Source organism: Danio rerio, chromosome 10 (assembly GCF_052040795.2).
Source record: "Danio rerio strain M-AB ecotype USA chromosome 10, GRCz13ab, whole genome shotgun sequence".
Taxonomy (NCBI): Eukaryota; Metazoa; Chordata; class Actinopteri; order Cypriniformes; family Danionidae; genus Danio; species Danio rerio.
In genome coordinates, this window is record NC_141030.1 from 13,487,736 (window position 1) to 13,513,833 (window position 26,098).

Consider the following 26,098-nt stretch of genomic DNA (forward strand, 5'->3'; position numbering starts at 1 on the left):
GAGATAAGCTCATTTTCAACGTCCAATTCAGAATGTAATAAAACCAGATCCAGCCATAAAATGCATCATTCTTTTTTGTTTTAGACAACATTTCATGCACTGTTAAACATGTTAAAGCAAGTTGCAAGTGAAAATCTATGTCTCTGACTGAGTTTGCATTACTGTGATTTGACCTCTCTGCTGGCTGAGATAAGCTCATTTTCAACGTCCAATTCAGAATATAATAAAACCTGATCCAGCTATAAAATGCATCATTTTTTTTTGTTTTAGACAACATTTCATGCACTGTTAAACATGTTAAAGCAAGTTGCAAGTGAAAATCTATGTCTCTGACTGAGTTTGCATTACTGTGATTTGACCTCTCTGCTGGCTGAGATAAGCTCATTTTCAACGTCCAATTCAGAATGTAATAAAACCAGATCCAGCCATAAAATGCATCATTCTTTTTTGTTTTAGACAACATTTCATGCACTGTTAAACATGTTAAAGCAAGTTGCAAGTGAAAATCTATGTCTCTGACTGAGTTTACATTACTGTGATTTGACCTCTCTGCTGGCTGAGATAAGCTCATTTTCAACGTCCAATTCAGAATATAATAAAACCTGATCCAGCTATAAAATGCATCATTTTTTTTTGTTTTAGACAACATTTCATGCACTGTTAAACATGTTAAAGCAAGTTGCAAGTGAAAATCTATGTCTCTGACTGAGTTTGCATTACTGTGATTTGACCTCTCTGCTGGCTGAGATAAGCTCATTTTCAACGTCCAATTCAGAATGTAATAAAACCAGATCCAGCCATAAAATGCATCATTCTTTTTTGTTTTAGACAACATTTCATGCACTGTTAAACATGTTAAAGCAAGTTGCAAGTGAAAATCTATGTCTCTGACTGAGTTTACATTACTGTGATTTGACCTCTCTGCTGGCTGAGATAAGCTCATTTTCAACGTCCAATTCAGAATGTAATAAAACCAGATCCAGCCATAAAATGCATCATTCTTTTTTGTTTTAGACAACATTTCATGCACTGTTAAACATGTTAAAGCAAGTTGCAAGTGAAAATCTATGTCTCTGACTGAGTTTGCATTACTGTGATTTGACCTCTCTGCTGGCTGAGATAAGCTCATTTTCAACGTCCAATTCAGAATGTAATAAAACCTGATCCAGCCATAAAATGCATCATTCTTTTTTGTTTTAGACAACATTTCATGCACTGTTAAACATGTTAAAGCAAGTTGCAAGTGAAAATCTATGTCTCTGACTGAGTTTGCATTACTGTGATTTGACCTCTCTGCTGGCTGAGATAAGCTCATTTTCAACGTCCAATTCAGAAAGTGATAAAAACAGATCCAGCCATAAAATGCATCATTCTTTTTTGTTTTAGACAACATTTCATGCACTGTTAAACATGTTAAAGCAAGTTGCAAGTGAAAATCTATGTCTCTGACTGAGTTTGCATTACTGTGATTTGACCTCTCTGCTGGCTGAGATAAGCTCATTTTCAACGTCCAATTCAGAATGTAATAAAACCTGATCCAGCTATAAAATGCATCATTCTTTTTTGTTTTAGACAACATTTCATGCACTGTTAAACATGTTAAAGCAAGTTGCAAGTGAAAATCTATGTCTCTGACTGAGTTTGCATTACTGTGATTTGACCTCTCTGCTGGCTGAGATAAGCTCATTTTCAACGTCCAATTCAGAATATAATAAAACCTGATCCAGCTATAAAATGCATCATTTTTTCTGTTTTAGACAACATTTCATGCACTGTTAAACATGTTAAAGCAAGTTGCAAGTGAAAATCTATGTCTCTGACTGAGTTTGCATTACTGTGATTTGACCTCTCTGCTGGCTGAGATAAGCTCATTTTCAACGTCCATTTCAGAATGTAATAAAACCAGATCCAGCTATAAAATGCATCATTCTTTTTTGTTTTAGACAACATTTCATGCACTGTTAAACATGTTAAAGCAAGTTGCAAGTGAAAATCTATGTCTCTGACTGAGTTTGCATTACTGTGATTTGACCTCTCTGCTGGCTGAGATAAGCTCATTTTCAACGTCCAATTCAGAATGTAATAAAACTTTTGATCCAGCTATAAAATGCATCATTCTTTTTTGTTTTAGACAACATTTCATGCACTGTTAAACATGTTAAAGCAAGTTGCAAGTGAAAATCTATGTCTCTGACTGAGTTTGCATTACTGTGATTTGACCTCTCTGCTGGCTGAGATAAGCTCATTTTCAACGTCCAATTCAGAATGTAATAAAACCAGATCCAGCCATAAAATGCATCATTCTTTTTTGTTTTAGACAACATTTCATGCACTGTTAAACATGTTAAAGCAAGTTGCAAGTGAAAATCTATGTCTCTGACTGAGTTTGCATTACTGTGATTTGACCTCTCTGCTGGCTGAGATAAGCTCATTTTCAACGTCCAATTCAGAAAGTGATAAAAACAGATCCAGCCATAAAATGCATCATTCTTTTTTGTTTTAGACAACATTTCATGCACTGTTAAACATGTTAAAGCAAGTTGCAAGTGAAAATCTATGTCTCTGACTGAGTTTGCATTACTGTGATTTGACCTCTCTGCTGGCTGAGATAAGCTCATTTTCAACGTCCAATTCAGAATGTAATAAAACCAGATCCAGCCATAAAATGCATCATTCTTTTTTGTTTTAGACAACATTTCATGCACTGTTAAACATGTTAAAGCAAGTTGCAAGTGAAAATCTATGTCTCTGACTGAGTTTGCATTACTGTGATTTGACCTCTCTGCTGGCTGAGATAAGCTCATTTTCAACGTCCAATTCAGAATATAATAAAACCTGATCCAGCTATAAAATGCATCATTTTTTTTTGTTTTAGACAACATTTCATGCACTGTTAAACATGTTAAAGCAAGTTGCAAGTGAAAATCTATGTCTCTGACTGAGTTTGCATTACTGTGATTTGACCTCTCTGCTGGCTGAGATAAGCTCATTTTCAACGTCCAATTCAGAATGTAATAAAACCAGATCCAGCCATAAAATGCATCATTCTTTTTTGTTTTAGACAACATTTCATGCACTGTTAAACATGTTAAAGCAAGTTGCAAGTGAAAATCTATGTCTCTGACTGAGTTTACATTACTGTGATTTGACCTCTCTGCTGGCTGAGATAAGCTCATTTTCAACGTCCAATTCAGAATATAATGAAACCTGATCCAGCTATAAAATGCATCATTTTTTTTTGTCTTAGACAACATTTCATGCACTGTTAAACATGTTAAAGCAAGTTGCAAGTGAAAATCTATGTCTCTGACTGAGTTTGCATTACTGTGATTTGACCTCTCTGCTGGCTGAGATAAGCTCATTTTCAACGTCCAATTCAGAATGTAATAAAACCAGATCCAGCCATAAAATGCATCATTCTTTTTTGTTTTAGACAACATTTCATGCACTGTTAAACATGTTAAAGCAAGTTGCAAGTGAAAATCTATGTCTCTGACTGAGTTTACATTACTGTGATTTGACCTCTCTGCTGGCTGAGATAAGCTCATTTTCAACGTCCAATTCAGAATGTAATAAAACCAGATCCAGCCATAAAATGCATCATTCTTTTTTGTTTTAGACAACATTTCATGCACTGTTAAACATGTTAAAGCAAGTTGCAAGTGAAAATCTATGTCTCTGACTGAGTTTGCATTACTGTGATTTGACCTCTCTGCTGGCTGAGATAAGCTCATTTTCAACGTCCAATTCAGAATATAATAAAACCTGATCCAGCTATAAAATGCATCATTTTTTTTGTTTTAGACAACATTTCATGCACTGTTAAACATGTTAAAGCAAGTTGCAAGTGAAAATCTATGTCTCTGACTGAGTTTGCATTACTGTGATTTGACCTCTCTGCTGGCTGAGATAAGCTCATTTTCAACGTCCATTTCAGAATGTAATAAAACCAGATCCAGCTATAAAATGCATCATTCTTTTTTGTTTTAGACAACATTTCATGCACTGTTAAACATGTTAAAGCAAGTTGCAAGTGAAAATCTATGTCTCTGACTGAGTTTGCATTACTGTGATTTGACCTCTCTGCTGGCTGAGATAAGCTCATTTTCAACGTCCAATTCAGAATGTAATAAAACTTTTGATCCAGCTATAAAATGCATCATTCTTTTTTGTTTTAGACAACATTTCATGCACTGTTAAACATGTTAAAGCAAGTTGCAAGTGAAAATCTATGTCTCTGACTGAGTTTGCATTACTGTGATTTGACCTCTCTGCTGGCTGAGATAAGCTCATTTTCAACGTCCAATTCAGAATGTAATAAAACCAGATCCAGCCATAAAATGCATCATTCTTTTTTGTTTTAGACAACATTTCATGCACTGTTAAACATGTTAAAGCAAGTTGCAAGTGAAAATCTATGTCTCTGACTGAGTTTGCATTACTGTGATTTGACCTCTCTGCTGGCTGAGATAAGCTCATTTTCAACGTCCAATTCAGAAAGTGATAAAAACAGATCCAGCCATAAAATGCATCATTCTTTTTTGTTTTAGACAACATTTCATGCACTGTTAAACATGTTAAAGCAAGTTGCAAGTGAAAATCTATGTCTCTGACTGAGTTTGCATTACTGTGATTTGACCTCTCTGCTGGCTGAGATAAGCTCATTTTCAACGTCCAATTCAGAATGTAATAAAACCAGATCCAGCCATAAAATGCATCATTCTTTTTTGTTTTAGACAACATTTCATGCACTGTTAAACATGTTAAAGCAAGTTGCAAGTGAAAATCTATGTCTCTGACTGAGTTTGCATTACTGTGATTTGACCTCTCTGCTGGCTGAGATAAGCTCATTTTCAACGTCCAATTCAGAATATAATAAAACCTGATCCAGCTATAAAATGCATCATTTTTTTTTGTTTTAGACAACATTTCATGCACTGTTAAACATGTTAAAGCAAGTTGCAAGTGAAAATCTATGTCTCTGACTGAGTTTGCATTACTGTGATTTGACCTCTCTGCTGGCTGAGATAAGCTCATTTTCAACGTCCAATTCAGAATGTAATAAAACCAGATCCAGCCATAAAATGCATCATTCTTTTTTGTTTTAGACAACATTTCATGCACTGTTAAACATGTTAAAGCAAGTTGCAAGTGAAAATCTATGTCTCTGACTGAGTTTACATTACTGTGATTTGACCTCTCTGCTGGCTGAGATAAGCTCATTTTCAACGTCCAATTCAGAATATAATAAAACCTGATCCAGCTATAAAATGCATCATTTTTTTTTGTTTTAGACAACATTTCATGCACTGTTAAACATGTTAAAGCAAGTTGCAAGTGAAAATCTATGTCTCTGACTGAGTTTGCATTACTGTGATTTGACCTCTCTGCTGGCTGAGATAAGCTCATTTTCAACGTCCAATTCAGAATGTAATAAAACCAGATCCAGCCATAAAATGCATCATTCTTTTTTGTTTTAGACAACATTTCATGCACTGTTAAACATGTTAAAGCAAGTTGCAAGTGAAAATCTATGTCTCTGACTGAGTTTACATTACTGTGATTTGACCTCTCTGCTGGCTGAGATAAGCTCATTTTCAACGTCCAATTCAGAATGTAATAAAACCAGATCCAGCCATAAAATGCATCATTCTTTTTTGTTTTAGACAACATTTCATGCACTGTTAAACATGTTAAAGCAAGTTGCAAGTGAAAATCTATGTCTCTGACTGAGTTTGCATTACTGTGATTTGACCTCTCTGCTGGCTGAGATAAGCTCATTTTCAACGTCCAATTCAGAATGTAATAAAACCTGATCCAGCCATAAAATGCATCATTCTTTTTTGTTTTAGACAACATTTCATGCACTGTTAAACATGTTAAAGCAAGTTGCAAGTGAAAATCTATGTCTCTGACTGAGTTTGCATTACTGTGATTTGACCTCTCTGCTGGCTGAGATAAGCTCATTTTCAACGTCCAATTCAGAAAGTGATAAAAACAGATCCAGCCATAAAATGCATCATTCTTTTTTGTTTTAGACAACATTACATGCACTGTTAAACATGTTAAAGCAAGTTGCAAGTGAAAATCTATGTCTCTGACTGAGTTTGCATTACTGTGATTTGACCTCTCTGCTGGCTGAGATAAGCTCATTTTTAACGTCCAATTCAGAATGTAATAAAACCAGATCCAGCTATAAAATGCATCATTCTTTTTTGTTTTAGACAACATTTCTTGCACTGTTAAACATGTTAAAGCAAGTTGCAAGTGAAAATCTATGTCTCTGACTGAGTTTGCATTACTGTGATTTGACCTCTCTGCTGGCTGAGATAAGCTCATTTTCAACGTCCAATTCAGAATGTAATAAAACCAGATCCAGCCATAAAATGCATCATTCTTTTTTGTTTTAGACAACATTTCATGCACTGTTAAACATGTTAAAGCAAGTTGCAAGTGAAAATCTATGTCTCTGACTGAGTTTGCATTACTGTGATTTGACCTCTCTGCTGGCTGAGATAAGCTAATTTTCAACGTCCAATACAGAATGTAATAAAACCTGATCCAGCCATAAAATGCATCATTCTTTTTTGTTTTAGACAACATTTCATGCACTGTTAAACATGTTAAAGCAAGTTGCAAGTGAAAATCTATGTCTCTGACTGAGTTTGCATTACTGTGATTTGACCTCTCTGCTGGCTGAGATAAGCTCATTTTCAACGTCCAATTCAGAATGTAATAAAACCAGATCCAGCCATAAAATGCATCATTCTTTTTTGTTTTAGACAACATTTCATGCACTGTTAAACATGTTAAAGCAAGTTGCAAGTGAAAATCTATGTCTCTGACTGAGTTTGCATTACTGTGATTTGACCTATCTGCTGGCTGAGATAAGCTCATTTTTAACGTCCAATGCAGAATGTAATAAAACCAGATCCAGCCATAAAATGCATCATTCTTTTTTGTTTTAGACAACATTTCATGCACTGTTAAACATGTTAAAGCAAGTTGCAAGTGAAAATCTATGTCTCTGACTGAGTTTGCATTACTGTGGTTTGACCTCTCTGCTGGCTGAGATAAGCTCATTTTCAACGTCCAATTCAGAATGTAATAAAACCAGATCCAGCCATAAAATGCATCATTCTTTTTTGTTTTAGACAACATTTCATGCACTGTTAAACATGTTAAAGCAAGTTGCAAGTGAAAATCTATGTCTCTGACTGAGTTTGCATTACTGTGATTTGACCTATCTGCTGGCTGAGATAAGCTCATTTTCAACGTCCAATTTAGAAAGTGATAAAAACAGATCCAGCCATAAAATGCATCATTCTTTTTTGTTTTAGACAACATTTCATGCACTGTTAAACATGTTAAAGCAAGTTGCAAGTGAAAATCTATGTCTCTGACTGAGTTTGCATTATTGTAATTTGACCTCTCTGCTGGCTGAGATAAGCTCATTTTCAACGTCCAATTCAGAATGTAATAAAACCAGATCCAGCTATAAAATGCATCATTCTTTTTTGTTTTAGACAACATTTCATGCACTGTTAAACATGTTAAAGCAAGTTGCAAGTGAAAATCTATGTCTCTGACTGAGTTTGCATTACTGTGATTTGACCTCTCTGCTGGCTGAGATAAGCTCATTTTCAACGTCCAATTCAGAAAGTGATAAAAACAGATCCAGCCGTAAAATGCATCATTCTTTTTTGTTTTAGACAACATTTCATGCACTGTTAAACATGTTAAAGCAAGTTGCAAGTTAAAATCTATGTCTCTGACTGAGTTTGCATTACTGTGATTTGACCTCTCTGCTGGCTGAGATAAGCTCATTTTCAACGTCCAATTCAGAATGTAATAAAACTTGATCCAGCTATAAAATGCATCATTCTTTTTTGTTTTAGACAACATTTCATGCACTGTTAAACATGTTAAAGCAAGTTGCAAGTGAAAATCTATGTCTCTGACTGAGTTTGCATTACTGTGATTTGACCTCTCTGCTGGCTGAGATAAGCTCATTTTCAACGTCCAATACAGAATGTAATAAAACCAGATCCAGCCATAAAATGCATCATTCCTTTTTGTTTTAGACAACATTTCATGCACTGTTAAACATGTTAAAGCAAGTTGCAAGTGAAAATCTATGTCTCTGACTGAGTTTGCATTACTGTGATTTGACCTCTCTGCTGGCTGAGATAAGCTCATTTTCAACGTCCAATTCAGAAAGTGATAAAAACAGATCCAGCCATAAAATGCATCATTCTTTTTTGTTTTAGACAACATTTCATGCATTTCATGCACTGTTAAACATGTTAAAGCAAGTTGCAAGTGAAAATCTATGTCTCTGACTGAGTTTGCATTACTGTGATTTGACCTCTCTGCTGGCTGAGATAAGCTCATTTTCAACGTCCAATTCAGAATGTAATAAAACCAGATCCAGCCATAAAATGCATCATTTTTTTTTGTTTTAGACAACATTTCATGCACTGTTAAACATGTTAAAGCAAGTTGCAAGTGAAAATCTATGTCTCTGACTGAGTTTGCATTACTGTGATTTGACCTCTCTGCTGGCTGAGATAAGCTCATTTTCAACGTCCAATTCAGAATGTACTAAAACCAGATCCAGCCATAAAATGCATCATTCTTTTTTGTTTTAGACAACATTTCATGCACTGTTAAACATGTTAAAGCAAGTTGCAAGTGAAAATCTATGTCTCTGACTGAGTTTGCATTACTGTGATTTGACCTCTCTGCTGGCTGAGATAAGCTCATTTTCAACGTCCAATTCAGAAAGTGATAAAAACAGATCCAGCCATAAAATGCATCATTCTTTTTTGTTTTAGACAACATTTCATGCACTGTTAAACATGTTAAAGCAAGTTGCAAGTGAAAATCTATGTCTCTGCCTGAGTTTGCATTACTGTGATTTGACCTCTCTGCTGGCTGAGATAAGCTCATTTTCAACGTCCAATTCAGAATGTAATAAAACCAGATCCAGCCATAAAATGCATCATTCTTTTTTGTTTTAGACAACATTTCATGCACTGTTAAACATGTTAAAGCAAGTTGCAAGTAAAAATCTATGTCTCTGACTGAGTTTGCATTACTGTGATTTGACCTCTCTGCTGGCTGAGATAAGCTCATTTTCAACGTCCATTTCAGAATGTAATAAAACCAGATCCAGCCATAAAATGCATCATTCTTTTTTGTTTTAGACAACATTTCATGCACTGTTAAACATGTTAAAGCAAGTTGCAAGTGAAAATCTATGTCTCTGACTGAGTTTGCATTACTGTGATTTGACCTCTCTGCTGGCTGAGATAAGCTCATTTTCAACGTCCAATTCAGAATGTAATAAAACCAGATCCAGCCATAAAATGCATCATTCTTTTTTGTTTTAGACAACATTTCATGCACTGTTAAACATGTTAAAGCAAGTTGCAAGTGAAAATCTATGTCTCTGACTGAGTTTGCATTACTGTGATTTGACCTCTCTGCTGGCTGAGATAAGCTCATTTTCAACGTCCAATTCAGAATGTAATAAAACCAGATCCAGCCATAAAATGCATCATTCTTTTTTGTTTTAGACAACATTTCATGCACTGTTAAACATGTTAAAGCAAGTTGCAAGTGAAAATCTATGTCTCTGACTGAGTTTGCATTACTGTGATTTGACCTCTCTGCTGGCTGAGATAAGCTCATTTTCAACGTCCAATTCAGAATGTAATAAAACTTGATCCAGCTATAAAATGCATCATTCTTTATTGTTTTAGACAACATTTCATGCACTGTTAAACATGTTAAAGCAAGTTGCAAGTGAAAATCTATGTCTCTGACTGAGTTTGCATTACTGTGATTTGACCTCTCTGCTGGCTGAGATAAGCTCATTTTCAACGTCCAATTCAGAATGTAATAAAACCAGATCCAGCCATAAAATGCATCATTCTTTTTTTGTTTTAGACAACGTTTCATGCACTGGTAAACATGTTAAAGCAAGTTGCAAGTGAAAATCTATGTCTCTGACTGAGTTTGCATTACTGTGATTTGACCTCTCTGCTGGCTGAGATAAGCTCATTTTCAACGTCCAATTCAGAATGTAATAAAACCTGATCCAGCTATAAAATGCATCATTCTTTTTTGTTTTAGACAACGTTTCATGCACTGTTAAACATGTTAAAGCAAGTTGCAAGTGAAAATCTATGTCTCTGACTGAGTTTGCATTACTGTGATTTGACCTCTCTGCTGGCTGAGATAAGCTCATTTTCAACGTCCAATTCAGAATGTAATAAAACCTGATTCAGCTATAAAATGCATCATTCTTTTTTGTTTTAGACAACATTTCATGCACTGTTAAACATGTTAAAGCAAGTTGCAAGTGAAAATCTATGTCTCTGACTGAGTTTGCATTACTGTGATTTGACCTCTCTGCTGGCTGAGATAAGCTCATTTTCAACGTCCAATTCAGAATGTAATAAAACCAGATCCAGCCATAAAATGCATCATTCTTTTTTGTTTTAGACAACATTTCATGCACTGTTAAACATGTTAAAGCAAGTTGCAAGTGAAAATCTATGTCTCTGACTGAGTTTGCATTACTGTGATTTGACCTATCTGCTGGCTGAGATAAGCTCATTTTCAACGTCCAATTCAGAAAGTGAAAAAAACAGATCCAGCCATAAAATGCATTATTCTTTTTTGTTTTAGACAACATTTCATGCACTGTTAAACATGTTAAAGCAAGTTGCAAGTGAAAATCTATGTCTCTGACTGAGGTTGCATTACTGTGATTTGACCTCTCTGCTGGCTGAGATAAGCTTATTTTCAACGTCCAATTCAGAATGTAATAAAACCAGATCCAGCTATAAAATGCATCATTCTTTTTTTTTTTAGACAACATTTCTTGCACTGTTAAACATGTTAAAGCAAGTTGCAAGTGAAAATCTATGTCTCTGACTGAGTTTGCATTACTGTGATTTGACCTCTCTGCTGGCTGAGATAAGCTCATTTTCAACGTCCAATTCAGAATGTAATAAAACCAGATCCAGCCATAAAATGCATCATTCTTTTTTGTTTTAGACAACATTTCATGCACTGTTAAACATGTTAAAGCAAGTTGCAAGTGAAAATCTATGTCTCTGACTGAGTTTGCATTACTGTGATTTGACCTCTCTGCTGGCTGAGATAAGCTCATTTTCAACGTCCAATTCAGAATGTAATAAAACCAGATCCAGCCATAAAATGCATCATTCTTTTTTGTTTTAGACAACATTTCATGCACTGTTAAACATGTTAAAGCAAGTTGCAAGTGAAAATCTATGTCTCTGACTGAGTTTGCATTACTGTGATTTGACCTCTCTGCTGGCTGAGATAAGCTCATTTTCAACGTCCAATTCAGAAAGTGATAAAAACAGATCCAGCCATAAAATGCATCATTCTTTTTTGTTTTAGACAACATTTCATGCACTGTTAAACATGTTAAAGCAAGTTGCAAGTGAAAATCTATGTCTCTGACTGAGGTTGCATTACTGTGATTTGACCTCTCTGCTGGCTGAGATAAGCTTATTTTCAACGTCCAATTCAGAATGTAATAAAACCAGATCCAGCTATAAAATGCATCATTCTTTTTTTTTTTAGACGACATTTCTTGCACTGTTAAACATGTTAAAGCAAGTTGCAAGTGAAAATCTATGTCTCTGACTGAGTTTGCATTACTGTGATTTGACCTCTCTGCTGGCTGAGATAAGCTCATTTTCAACGTCCAATTCAGAATGTAATAAAACCAGATCCAGCCATAAAATGCATCATTCTTTTTTGTTTTAGACAACATTTCATGCACTGTTAAACATGTTAAAGCAAGTTGCAAGTGAAAATCGATGTCTCTGACTGAGTTTACATTACTGTGATTTGACCTCTTTGCTGGCTGAGATAAGCTCATTTTCAACGTCCAATTCAGAATGTAATAAAACCAGATCCAGCCATAAAATGCATCATTCTTTTTTGTTTTAGACAACATTTCATGCACTGTTAAACATGTTAAAGCAAGTTGCAAGTGAAAATCTATGTCTCTGACTGAGTTTGCATTACTGTGATTTGACCTCTCTGCTGGCTGAGATAAGCTCATTTTCAACGTCCAATTCAGAATGTAATAAAACCAGATCCAGCCATAAAATGCATCATTCTTTTTTGTTTTAGACAACATTTCATGCACTGTTAAACATGTTAAAGCAAGTTGCAAGTGAAAATCTATGTCTCTGACTGAGTTTGCATTACTGTGATTTGACCTCTCTGCTGGCTGAGATAAGCTCATTTTCAACGTCCAATTCAGAAAGTGATAAAAACAGATCCAGCCATAAAATGCATCATTCTTTTTTGTTTTAGACAACATTTCATGCACTGTTAAATATGTTAAAGCAAGTTGCAAGTGAAAATCTATGTCTCTGACTGAGGTTGCATTACTGTGATTTGACCTCTCTGCTGGCTGAGATAAGCTTATTTTCAACGTCCAATTCAGAATGTAATAAAACCAGATCCAGCTATAAAATGCATCATTCTTTTTTTTTTAGACGACATTTCTTGCACTGTTAAACATGTTAAAGCAAGTTGCAAGTGAAAATCTATGTCTCTGACTGAGTTTGCATTACTGTGATTTGACCTCTCTGCTGGCTGAGATAAGCTCATTTTCAACGTCCAATTCAGAATGTAATAAAACCAGATCCAGCCATAAAATGCATCATTCTTTTTTGTTTTAGACAACATTTCATGCACTGTTAAACATGTTAAAGCAAGTTGCAAGTGAAAATCTATGTCTCTGACTGAGTTTGCATTACTGTGATTTGACCTCTCTGCTGGCTGAGATAAGCTCATTTTCAACGTCCAATTCAGAATGTAATAAAACCTGATCCAGCTATAAAATGCATCATTCTTTTTTGTTTTAGACAACATTTCATGCACTGTTAAACATGTTAAAGCAAGTTGCAAGTGAAAATCTATGTCTCTGACTGAGTTTGCATTACTGTGATTTGACCTCTCTGCTGGCTGAGATAAGCTCATTTTCAACGTCCAATTCAGAAAGTGATAAAAACAGATCCAGCCATAAAATGCATCATTCTTTTTTGTTTTAGACAACATTTCATGCACTGTTAAACATGTTAAAGCAAGTTGCAAGTGAAAATCTATGTCTCTGACTGAGTTTGCATTACTGTGATTTGACCTCTCTGCTGGCTGAGATAAGCTCATTTTCAACGTCCAATTCAGAATGTAATAAAACCAGATCCAGCCATAAAATGCATCATTTTTTTTTGTTTTAGACAACATTTCATGCACTGTTAAACATGTTAAAGCAAGTTGCAAGTGAAAATCTATGTCTCTGACTGAGTTTGCATTACTGTGATTTGACCTCTCTGCTGGCTGAGATAAGCTCATTTTCAACGTCCAATTCAGAATGTACTAAAACCAGATCCAGCCATAAAATGCATCATTCTTTTTTGTTTTAGACAACATTTCATGCACTGTTAAACATGTTAAAGCAAGTTGCAAGTGAAAATCTATGTCTCTGACTGAGTTTGCATTACTGTGATTTGACCTCTCTGCTGGCTGAGATAAGCTCATTTTCAACGTCCAATTCAGAATGTAATAAAACCTGATCCAGCTATAAAATGCATCATTCTTTTTTGTTTTAGACAACATTTCATGCAGTGTTAAACATGTTAAAGCAAGTTGCAAGTGAAAATATATGTCTCTGACTGAGTTTGCATTATTGTGATTTGACCTCTCTGCTGGCTGAGATAAGCTCATTTTCAACGTCCAATTCAGAATGTAATAAAACCAGATCCAGCTATAAAATGCATCATTCTTTTTTGTTTTAGACAACATTTCATGCACTGTTAAACATGTTAAAGCAAGTTGCAAGTGAAAATCTATGTCTCTGACTGAGTTTGCATTACTGTGATTTGACCTCTCTGCTGGCTGAGATAAGCTCATTTTCAACGTCCAATTCAGAATGTAATAAAACCAGATCCAGCCATAAAATGCATCATTCTTTTTTGTTTTAGACAACATTTCATGCACTGTTAAACATGTTAAAGCAAGTTGCAAGTGAAAATCTATGTCTCTGACTGAGTTTGCATTACTGTGATTTGACCTCTCTGCTTGCTGAGATAAGCTCATTTTCAACGACCAATTCAGAATGTAATAAAACCTGATCCAGCTATAAAATGCATCATTCTTTTTTGTTTTAGACAACATTTCATGCACTGTTAAACATGTTAAAGCAAGTTGCAAGTGAAAATCTATGTCTCTGACTGAGTTTGCATTACTGTGATTTGACCTCTCTGCTGGCTGAGATAAGCTCATTTTCAACGTCCAATTCAGAATGTAATAAAACCAGATCCAGCCATAAAATGCATCATTCTTTTTTGTTTTAGACAACATTTCATGCACTGTTAAACATGTTAAAGCAAGTTGCAAGTGAAAATCTATGTCTCTGACTGAGTTTGCATTACTGTGATTTGACCTCTCTGCTGGCTGAGATAAGCTCATTTTCAACGTCCAATTCAGAATGTAATAAAACCAGATCCAGCCATAAAATGCATCATTCTTTTTTGTTTTAGACAACATTTCATGCACTGTTAAACATGTTAAAGCAAGTTGCAAGTGAAAATCTATGTCTCTGACTGAGTTTGCATTACTGTGATTTGACCTCTCTGCTGGCTGAGATAAGCTCATTTTCAACGTCCAATTCAAAATGTAATAAAACCAGATCCAGCCATAAAATGCATCATTCTTTTTTGTTTTAGACAACATTTCATGCACTGTTAAACATGTTAAAGCAAGTTGCAAGTGAAAATCTATGTCTCTGACTGAGTTTGCATTACTGTGATTTGACCTCTCTGCTGGCTGAGATAAGCTCATTTTCAACGTCCAATTCAGAAAGTGATAAAAACAGATCCAGCCATAAAATGCATCATTCTTTTTTGTTTTAGACAACATTTCATGCACTGTTAAACATGTTAAAGCAAGTTGCAAGTGAAAATCTATGTCTCTGACTGAGTTTGCATTACTGTGATTTGACCTCTCTGCTGGCTGAGATAAGCTCATTTTCAACGTCCAATTCAGAACGTAATAAAACCAGATCCAGCCATAAAATGCATCATTCTTTTTTGTTTTAGACAACATTTCATGCACTGTTAAACATGTTAAAGCAAGTTGCAAGTGAAAATCTATGTCTCTGACTGAGTTTGCATTACTGTGATTTGACCTCTCTGCTGGCTGAGATAAGCTCATTTTCAACGTCCAATTCAGAATGTAATAAAACCAGATCCAGCCATAAAATGCATCATTCTTTTTTGTTTTAGACAACATTTCATGCACTGTTAAACATGTTAAAGCAAGTTGCAAGTGAAAATCTATGTCTCTGACTGAGTTTGCATTACTGTGATTTGACCTCTCTGCTGGCTGAGATAAGCTCATTTTCAACGTCCAATTCAGAATGTAATAAAACCAGATCTAGCTATAAAATGCATCATTCTTTTTTGTTTCAGACAACATTTCATGCACTGTTAAACATGTTAAAGCAAGTTGCAAGTGAAAATCTATGTCTCTGACTGAGTTTGCATTACTGTGATTTGACCTCTCTGCTGGCTGAGATAAGCTCATTTTCAACGTCCAATTAAGAATGTAATAAAACCAGATCCAGCCATAAAATGCATCATTCTTTTTTGTTTTAGACAACATTTCATGCACTGTTAAACATGTTAAAGCAAGTTGCAAGTGAAAATCTATGTCTCTGACTGAGTTTGCATTACTGTGATTTGACCTCTCTGCTGGCTGAGATAAGCTCATTTTCAACGTCCAATTCAGAATGTAATAAAACCAGATCCAGCCATAAAATGCATCATTCTTTTTTGTTTTAGACAACATTTCATGCACTGTTAAACATGTTAAAGCAAGTTGCAAGTGAAAATCTATGTCTCTGACTGAGTTTGCATTACTGTGGTTTGACCTCTCTGCTGGCTGAGATAAGCTCATTTTCAACGTCCAATTCAGAATGTAATAAAACCAGATCCAGCCATAAAATGCATCATTCTTTTTTGTTTTAGACAACATTTCATGCACTGTTAAACATGTTAAAGCAAGTTGCAAGTGAAAATCTATGTCTCTGACTGAGTTTGCATTACTGTGATTTGACCTATCTGCTGGCTGAGATAAGCTCATTTTCAACGTCCAATTTAGAAAGTGATAAAAACAGATCCAGCCATAAAATGCATCATTCCTTTTTGTTTTAGACAAAATTTCATGCACTGTTAAACATGTTAAAGCAAGTTGCAAGTGAAAATCTATGTCTCTGACTGAGTTTGCATTACTGTGATTTGACCTCTCTGCTGGCTGAGATAAGCTCATTTTCAACGTCCAATTCAGAAAGTGATAAAAACAGATCCAGCCATAAAATGCATCATTCTTTTTTGTTTTAGACAACATTTCATGCACTGTTAAACATGTTAAAGCAAGTTGCAAGTGAAAATCTATGTCTCTGACTGAGTTTGCATTACTGTGATTTGACCTCTCTGCTGGCTGAGATAAGCTCATTTTCAACGTCCAATTCAGAATGTAATAAAACCTGATCCAGCTATAAAATGCATCATTCTTTTTTGTTTTAGACAACATTTCATGCACTGTTAAACATGTTAAAGCAAGTTGCAAGTGAAAATCTATGTCTCTGACTGAGTTTGCATTACTGTGATTTGACCTCTCTGCTGGCTGAGATAAGCTCATTTTCAACGTCCAATTCAGAATGTAATAAAACCAGATCCAGCCATAAAATGCATCATTCTTTTTTGTTTTAGACAACATTTCATGCACTGTTAAACATGTTAAAGCAAGTTGCAAGTGAAAATCTATGTCTCTGACTGAGTTTGCATTACTGTGATTTGACCTCTCTGCTGGCTGAGATAAGCTCATTTTCAACGTCCAATTCAGAATGTAATAAAACCAGATCCAGCCATAAAATGCATCATTCTTTTTTGTTTTAGACAACATTTCATGCACTGTTAAACATGTTAAAGCAAGTTGCAAGTGAAAATCTATGTCTCTGACTGAGTTTGCATTACTGTGATTTGACCTCTCTGCTGGCTGAGATAAGCTCATTTTCAACGTCCAATTCAAAATGTAATAAAACCAGATCCAGCCATAAAATGCATCATTCTTTTTTGTTTTAGACAACATTTCATGCACTGTTAAACATGTTAAAGCAAGTTGCAAGTGAAAATCTATGTCTCTGACTGAGTTTGCATTACTGTGATTTGACCTCTCTGCTGGCTGAGATAAGCTCATTTTCAACGTCCAATTCAGAAAGTGATAAAAACAGATCCAGCCATAAAATGCATCATTCTTTTTTGTTTTAGACAACATTTCATGCACTGTTAAACATGTTAAAGCAAGTTGCAAGTGAAAATCTATGTCTCTGACTGAGTTTGCATTACTGTGATTTGACCTCTCTGCTGGCTGAGATAAGCTCATTTTCAACGTCCAATTCAGAACGTAATAAAACCAGATCCAGCCATAAAATGCATCATTCTTTTTTGTTTTAGACAACATTTCATGCACTGTTAAACATGTTAAAGCAAGTTGCAAGTGAAAATCTATGTCTCTGACTGAGTTTGCATTACTGTGATTTGACCTCTCTGCTGGCTGAGATAAGCTCATTTTCAACGTCCAATTCAGAATGTAATAAAACCAGATCCAGCCATAAAATGCATCATTCTTTTTTGTTTTAGACAACATTTCATGCACTGTTAAACATGTTAAAGCAAGTTGCAAGTGAAAATCTATGTCTCTGACTGAGTTTGCATTACTGTGATTTGACCTCTCTGCTGGCTGAGATAAGCTCATTTTCAACGTCCAATTCAGAATGTAATAAAACCAGATCTAGCTATAAAATGCATCATTCTTTTTTGTTTCAGACAACATTTCATGCACTGTTAAACATGTTAAAGCAAGTTGCAAGTGAAAATCTATGTCTCTGACTGAGTTTGCATTACTGTGATTTGACCTCTCTGCTGGCTGAGATAAGCTCATTTTCAACGTCCAATTAAGAATGTAATAAAACCAGATCCAGCCATAAAATGCATCATTCTTTTTTGTTTTAGACAACATTTCATGCACTGTTAAACATGTTAAAGCAAGTTGCAAGTGAAAATCTATGTCTCTGACTGAGTTTGCATTACTGTGATTTGACCTCTCTGCTGGCTGAGATAAGCTCATTTTCAACGTCCAATTCAGAATGTAATAAAACCAGATCCAGCCATAAAATGCATCATTCTTTTTTGTTTTAGACAACATTTCATGCACTGTTAAACATGTTAAAGCAAGTTGCAAGTGAAAATCTATGTCTCTGACTGAGTTTGCATTACTGTGGTTTGACCTCTCTGCTGGCTGAGATAAGCTCATTTTCAACGTCCAATTCAGAATGTAATAAAACCAGATCCAGCCATAAAATGCATCATTCTTTTTTGTTTTAGACAACATTTCATGCACTGTTAAACATGTTAAAGCAAGTTGCAAGTGAAAATCTATGTCTCTGACTGAGTTTGCATTACTGTGATTTGACCTATCTGCTGGCTGAGATAAGCTCATTTTCAACGTCCAATTTAGAAAGTGATAAAAACAGATCCAGCCATAAAATGCATCATTCCTTTTTGTTTTAGACAACATTTCATGCACTGTTAAACATGTTAAAGCAAGTTGCAAGTGAAAATCTATCTCTCTGACTGAGTTTGCATTACTGTGATTTGACCTCTCTGCTGGCTGAGATAAGCTCATTTTCAACGTCCAATTCAGAAAGTGATAAAACCAGATCCAGCCATAAAATGCATCATTCTTTTTTGTTTTAGACAACATTTCATGCACTGTTAAACATGTTAAAGCAAGTTGCAAGTGAAAATCTATGTCTCTGACTGAGTTTGCATTACTGTGATTTGACCTCTCTGCTGGCTGAGATAAGCTCATTTTCAACGTCCAATTCAGAATGTAATAAAACCTGATCCAGCTATAAAATGCATCATTCTTTTTTGTTTTAGACAACATTTCATGCACTGTTAAACATGTTAAAGCAAGTTGCAAGTGAAAATCTATGTCTCTGACTGAGTTTGCATTACTGTGATTTGACCTCTCTGCTGGCTGAGATAAGCTCATTTTCAACGTCCAATTCAGAATATAATAAAACCTGATCCAGCTATAAAATGCATCATTTTTTTTGTTTTAGACAACATTTCATGCACTGTTAAACATGTTAAAGCAAGTTGCAAGTGAAAATCTATGTCTCTGACTGAGTTTGCATTACTGTGATTTGACCTCTCTGCTGGCTGAGATAAGCTCATTTTCAACGTCCATTTCAGAATGTAATAAAACCAGATCCAGCTATAAAATGCATCATTCTTTTTTGTTTTAGACAACATTTCATGCACTGTTAAACATGTTAAAGCAAGTTGCAAGTGAAAATCTATGTCTCTGACTGAGTTTGCATTACTGTGATTTGACCTCTCTGCTGGCTGAGATAAGCTCATTTTCAACGTCCAATTCAGAATGTAATAAAACTTTTGATCCAGCTATAAAATGCATCATTCTTTTTTGTTTTAGACAACATTTCATGCACTGTTAAACATGTTAAAGCAAGTTGCAAGTGAAAATCTATGTCTCTGACTGAGTTTGCATTACTGTGATTTGACCTCTCTGCTGGCTGAGATAAGCTCATTTTCAACGTCCAATTCAGAATGTAATAAAACCAGATCCAGCCATAAAATGCATCATTCTTTTTTGTTTTAGACAACATTTCATGCACTGTTAAACATGTTAAAGCAAGTTGCAAGTGAAAATCTATGTCTCTGACTGAGTTTGCATTACTGTGATTTGACCTCTCTGCTGGCTGAGATAAGCTCATTTTCAACGTCCAATTCAGAAAGTGATAAAAACAGATCCAGCCATAAAATGCATCATTCTTTTTTGTTTTAGACAACATTTCATGCACTGTTAAACATGTTAAAGCAAGTTGCAAGTGAAAATCTATGTCTCTGACTGAGTTTGCATTACTGTGATTTGACCTCTCTGCTGGCTGAGATAAGCTCATTTTCAACGTCCAATTCAGAATGTTATAAAACCAGATCCAGCCATAAAATGCATCATTCTTTTTTGTTTTAGACAACATTTCATGCACTGTTAAACATGTTAAAGCAAGTTGCAAGTGAAAATCTATGTCTCTGACTGAGTTTGCATTACTGTGATTTGACCTCTCTGCTGGCTGAGATAAGCTCATTTTCAACGTCCAATTCAGAATATAATAAAACCTGATCCAGCTATAAAATGCATCATTTTTTTTTGTTTTAGACAACATTTCATGCACTGTTAAACATGTTAAAGCAAGTTGCAAGTGAAAATCTATGTCTCTGACTGAGTTTGCATTACTGTGATTTGACCTCTCTGCTGGCTGAGATAAGCTCATTTTCAACGTCCAATTCAGAATGTAATAAAACCAGATCCAGCCATAAAATGCATCATTCTTTTTTGTTTTAGACAACATTTCATGCACTGTTAAACATGTTAAAGCAAGTTGCAAGTGAAAATCTATGTCTCTGACTGAGTTTACATTACTGTGATTTGACCTCTCTGCTGGCTGAGATAAGCTCATTTTCAACGTCCAATTCAGAATGTAATAAAACCAGATCCAGCCATAAAATGCATCATTCTTTTTTGTTTTAGACAACATTTCATGCACTGTTAAACATGTTAAAGCAAGTTGCAAGTGAAAATCTATGTCTCTGACTGAGTTTGCATTACTGTGATTTGACCTCTCTGCTGGCTGAGATAAGCTCATTTTCAACGTCCAATTCAGAATGTAATAAAACCTGATCCAGCCATAAAATGCATCATTCTTTTTTGTTTTAGACAACATTTCATGCACTGTTAAACATGTTAAAGCAAGTTGCAAGTGAAAATCTATGTCTCTGACTGAGTTTGCATTACTGTGATTTGACCTCTCTGCTGGCTGAGATAAGCTCATTTTCAACGTCCAATTCAGAAAGTGATAAAAACAGATCCAGCCATAAAATGCATCATTCTTTTTTGTTTTAGACAACATTTCATGCACTGTTAAACATGTTAAAGCAAGTTGCAAGTGAAAATCTATGTCTCTGACTGAGTTTGCATTACTGTGATTTGACCTCTCTGCTGGCTGAGATAAGCTCATTTTCAACGTCCAATTCAGAATGTAATAAAACCAGATCCAGCCATAAAATGCATCATTCTTTTTTGTTTTAGACAACATTTCATGCACTGTTAAACATGTTAAAGCAAGTTGCAAGTGAAAATCTATGTCTCTGACTGAGTTTGCATTACTGTGATTTGACCTCTCTGCTGGCTGAGATAAGCTAATTTTCAACGTCCAATTCAGAATGTAATAAAACCTGATCCAGCCATAAAATGCATCATTCTTTTTTGTTTTAGACAACATTTCATGCACTGTTAAACATGTTAAAGCAAGTTGCAAGTGAAAATCTATGTCTCTGACTGAGTTTGCATTACTGTGATTTGACCTCTCTGCTGGCTGAGATAAGCTCATTTTCAACGTCCAATTCAGAATGTAATAAAACCAGATCCAGCCATAAAATGCATCATTCTTTTTTGTTTTAGACAACATTTCATGCACTGTTAAACATGTTAAAGCAAGTTGCAAGTGAAAATCTATGTCTCTGACTGAGTTTGCATTACTGTGATTTGACCTATCTGCTGGCTGAGATAAGCTCATTTTTAACGTCCAATGCAGAATGTAATAAAACCAGATCCAGCCATAAAATGCATCATTCTTTTTTGTTTTAGACAACATTTCATGCACTGTTAAACATGTTAAAGCAAGTTGCAAGTGAAAATCTATGTCTCTGACTGAGTTTGCATTACTGTGGTTTGACCTCTCTGCTGGCTGAGATAAGCTCATTTTCAACGTCCAATTCAGAATGTAATAAAACCAGATCCAGCCATAAAATGCATCATTCTTTTTTGTTTTAGACAACATTTCATGCACTGTTAAACATGTTAAAGCAAGTTGCAAGTGAAAATCTATGTCTCTGACTGAGTTTGCATTACTGTGATTTGACCTATCTGCTGGCTGAGATAAGCTCATTTTCAACGTCCAATTTAGAAAGTGATAAAAACAGATCCAGCCATAAAATGCATCATTCTTTTTTGTTTTAGACAACATTTCATGCACTGTTAAACATGTTAAAGCAAGTTGCAAGTGAAAATCTATGTCTCTGACTGAGTTTGCATTATTGTAATTTGACCTCTCTGCTGGCTGAGATAAGCTCATTTTCAACGTCCAATTCAGAATGCAATAAAACCAGATCCAGCTATAAAATGCATCATTCTTTTTTGTTTTAGACAACATTTCATGCACTGTTAAACATGTTAAAGCAAGTTGCAAGTGAAAATCTATGTCTCTGACTGAGTTTGCATTACTGTGATTTGACCTCTCTGCTGGCTGAGATAAGCTCATTTTCAACGTCCAATTCAGAATGTAATAAAACCAGATCCAGCCATAAAATGCATCATTCTTTTTTGTTTTAGACAACATTTCATGCACTGTTAAACATGTTAAAGCAAGTTGCAAGTGAAAATCTATGTCTCTGACTGAGTTTGCATTACTGTGATTTGACCTCTCTGCTTGCTGAGATAAGCTCATTTTCAACGACCAATTCAGAATGTAATAAAACCTGATCCAGCTATAAAATGCATCATTCTTTTTTGTTTTAGACAACATTTCATGCACTGTTAAACATGTTAAAGCAAGTTGCAAGTGAAAATCTATGTCTCTGACTGAGTTTGCATTACTGTGATTTGACCTCTCTGCTGGCTGAGATAAGCTCATTTTCAACGTCCAATTCAGAATGTAATAAAACCAGATCCAGCCATAAAATGCATCATTCTTTTTTGTTTTAGACAACATTTCATGCACTGTTAAACATGTTAAAGCAAGTTGCAAGTGAAAATCTATGTCTCTGACTGAGTTTGCATTACTGTGATTTGACCTCTCTGCTGGCTGAGATAAGCTCATTTTAAACGTCCAATTCAAAATGTAATAAAACCAGATCCAGCCATAAAATGCATCATTCTTTTTTGTTTTAGATAACATTTCATGCACTGTTAAACATGTTAAAGCAAGTTGCAAGTGAAAATCTATGTCTCTGACTGAGTTTGCATTACTGTGATTTGACCTCTCTGCTGGCTGAGATAAGCTCATTTTCAACGTCCAATTCAGAAAGTGATAAAAAGAGATCCAGCCATAAAATGCATCATTCTTTTTTGTTTTAGACAACATTTCATGCACTGTTAAACATGTTAAAGCAAGTTGCAAGTGAAAATCTATGTCTCTGACTGAGTTTGCATTACTGTGATTTGACCTCTCTGCTGGCTGAGATAAGCTCATTTTCAACGTCCAATTCAGAACGTAATAAAACCAGATCCAGCCATAAAATGCATCATTCTTTTTTGTTTTAGACAACATTTCATGCACTGTTAAACATGTTAAAGCAAGTTGCAAGTGAAAATCTATGTCTCTGACTGAGTTTGCATTACTGTGATTTGACCTCTCTGCTGGCTGAGATAAGCTCATTTTCAACGTCCAATTCAGAATGTAATAAAACCAGATCCAGCCATAAAATGCATCATTCTTTTTTGTTTTAGACAACATTTCATGCACTGTTAAACATGTTAAAGCAAGTTGCAAGTGAAAATCTATGTCTCTGACTGAGTTTGCATTACTGTGATTTGACCTCTCTGCTGGCTGAGATAAGCTCATTTTCAACGTCCAATTCAGAATGTAATAAAACCAGATCTAGCTATAAAATGCATCATTCTTTTTTGTTTCAGACAACATTTCATGCACTGTTAAACATGTTAAAGCAAGTTGCAAGTGAAAATCTATGTCTCTGACTGAGTTTGCATTACTGTGATTTGACCTCTCTGCTGGCTGAGATAAGCTCATTTTCAACGTCCAATTCAGAATGTAATAAAACCAGATCCAGCCATAAAATGCATCATTCTTTTTTGTTTTAGACAACATTTCATGCACTGTTAAACATGTTAAAGCAAGTTGCAAGTGAAAATCTATGTCTCTGACTGAGTTTGCATTACTGTGATTTGACCTCTCTGCTGGCTGAGATAAGCTCATTTTCAACGTCCAATTCAGAATGTAATAAAACCAGATCCAGCCATAAAATGCATCATTCTTTTTTGTTTCAGACAACATTTCATGCACTGTTAAACATGTTAAAGCAAGTTGCAAGTGAAAATCTATGTCTCTGACTGAGTTTGCATTACTGTGGTTTGACCTCTCTGCTGGCTGAGATAAGCTCATTTTCAACGTCCAATTCAGAATGTAATAAAACCAGATCCAGCCATAAAATGCATCATTCTTTTTTGTTTTAGACAACATTTCATGCACTGTTAAACATGTTAAAGCAAGTTGCAAGTGAAAATCTATGTCTCTGACTGAGTTTGCATTACTGTGATTTGACCTATCTGCTGGCTGAGATAAGCTCATTTTCAACGTCCAATTTAGAAAGTGATAAAAACAGATCCAGCCATAAAATGCATCATTCTTTTTTGTTTTAGACAACATTTCATGCACTGTTAAACATGTTAAAGCAAGTTGCAAGTGAAAATCTATGTCTCTGACTGAGTTTGCATTATTGTGATTTGACCTCTCTGCTGGCTGAGATAAGCTCATTTTCAACGTCCAATTCAGAATGTAATAAAACCAGATCCAGCTATAAAATGCATCATTCTTTTTTGTTTTAGACAACATTTCATGCACTGTTAAACATGTTAAAGCAAGTTGCAAGTGAAAATCTATGTCTCTGACTGAGTTTGCATTACTGTGATTTGACCTCTCTGCTGGCTGAGATAAGCTCATTTTCAACGTCCAATTCAGAATGTAATAAAACCAGATCCAGCCATAAAATGCATCATTCTTTTTTGTTTTAGACAACATTTCATGCACTGTTAAACATGTTAAAGCAAGTTGCAAGTGAAAATCTATGTCTCTGACTGAGTTTGCATTACTGTGATTTGACCTCTCTGCTGGCTGAGATAAGCTCATTTTCAACGTCCAATTCAGAATGTAATAAAACCAGATCCAGCCATAAAATGCATCATTCTTTTTTGTTTTAGACAACATTTCATGCACTGTTAAACATGTTAAAGCAAGTTGCAAGTGAAAATCTATGTCTCTGACTGAGTTTGCATTACTGTGATTTGACCTCTCTGCTGGCTGAGATAAGCTCATTTTCAACGTCCAATTCAGAATGTAATAAAACCAGATCCAGCCATAAAATGCATCATTCTTTTTTGTTTTAGACAACATTTCATGCACTGTTAAACATGTTAAAGCAAGTTGCAAGTGAAAATCTATGTCTCTGACTGAGTTTGCATTACTGTGATTTGACCTCTCTGCTGGCTGAGATAAGCTCATTTTCAACGTCCAATTCAGAATGTAATAAAACCAGATCCAGCCATAAAATGCATCATTCTTTTTTGTTTTAGACAACATTTCATGCACTGTTAAACATGTTAAAGCAAGTTGCAAGTGAAAATCTATGTCTCTGACTGAGTTTGCATTACTGTGATTTGACCTCTCTGCTGGCTGAGATAAGCTCATTTTCAACGTCCAATTCAGAAAGTGATAAAAACAGATCCAGCCATAAAATGCATCATTCTTTTTTGTTTTAGACAACATTTCATGCACTGTTAAACATGTTAAAGCAAGTTGCAAGTGAAAATCTATGTCTCTGACTGAGTTTGCATTACTGTGATTTGACCTCTCTGCTGGCTGAGATAAGCTCATTTTCAACGTCCAATTTAGAAAGTGATAAAACTAGATCCAGCCATAAAATGCATCATTCTTTTTTGTTTTAGACAACATTTCATGCACTGTTAAACATGTTAAAGCAAGTTGCAAGTGAAAATCTATGTCTCTGACTGAGTTTGCATTACTGTGATTTGACCTCTCTGCTGGCTGAGATAAGCTCATTTTCAACGTCCAATTCAGAATGTAATAAAACCA

The 26,098-nt window shown here is 35.1% G+C and overlaps 1 long non-coding RNA gene across 1 annotated transcript in view; it reads right to left on the minus strand.

Annotated features, from left to right (window-relative positions):
- Positions 1-25,633, minus strand: part of LOC147841986 (uncharacterized) — a 43,410-nt gene extending 17,777 nt beyond the window's left edge. The window contains exons 1-3 of the long non-coding RNA XR_015500864.1: positions 24,479-25,633; positions 20,387-20,757; positions 5,187-5,867 (exon numbers count right to left, since the gene is read on the minus strand). This is a non-coding gene — a long non-coding RNA (uncharacterized LOC147841986). The remainder of the gene's footprint in view (positions 1-5,186; positions 5,868-20,386; positions 20,758-24,478) is intronic.
- Positions 25,634-26,098: the final 465 nt, after the last annotated feature.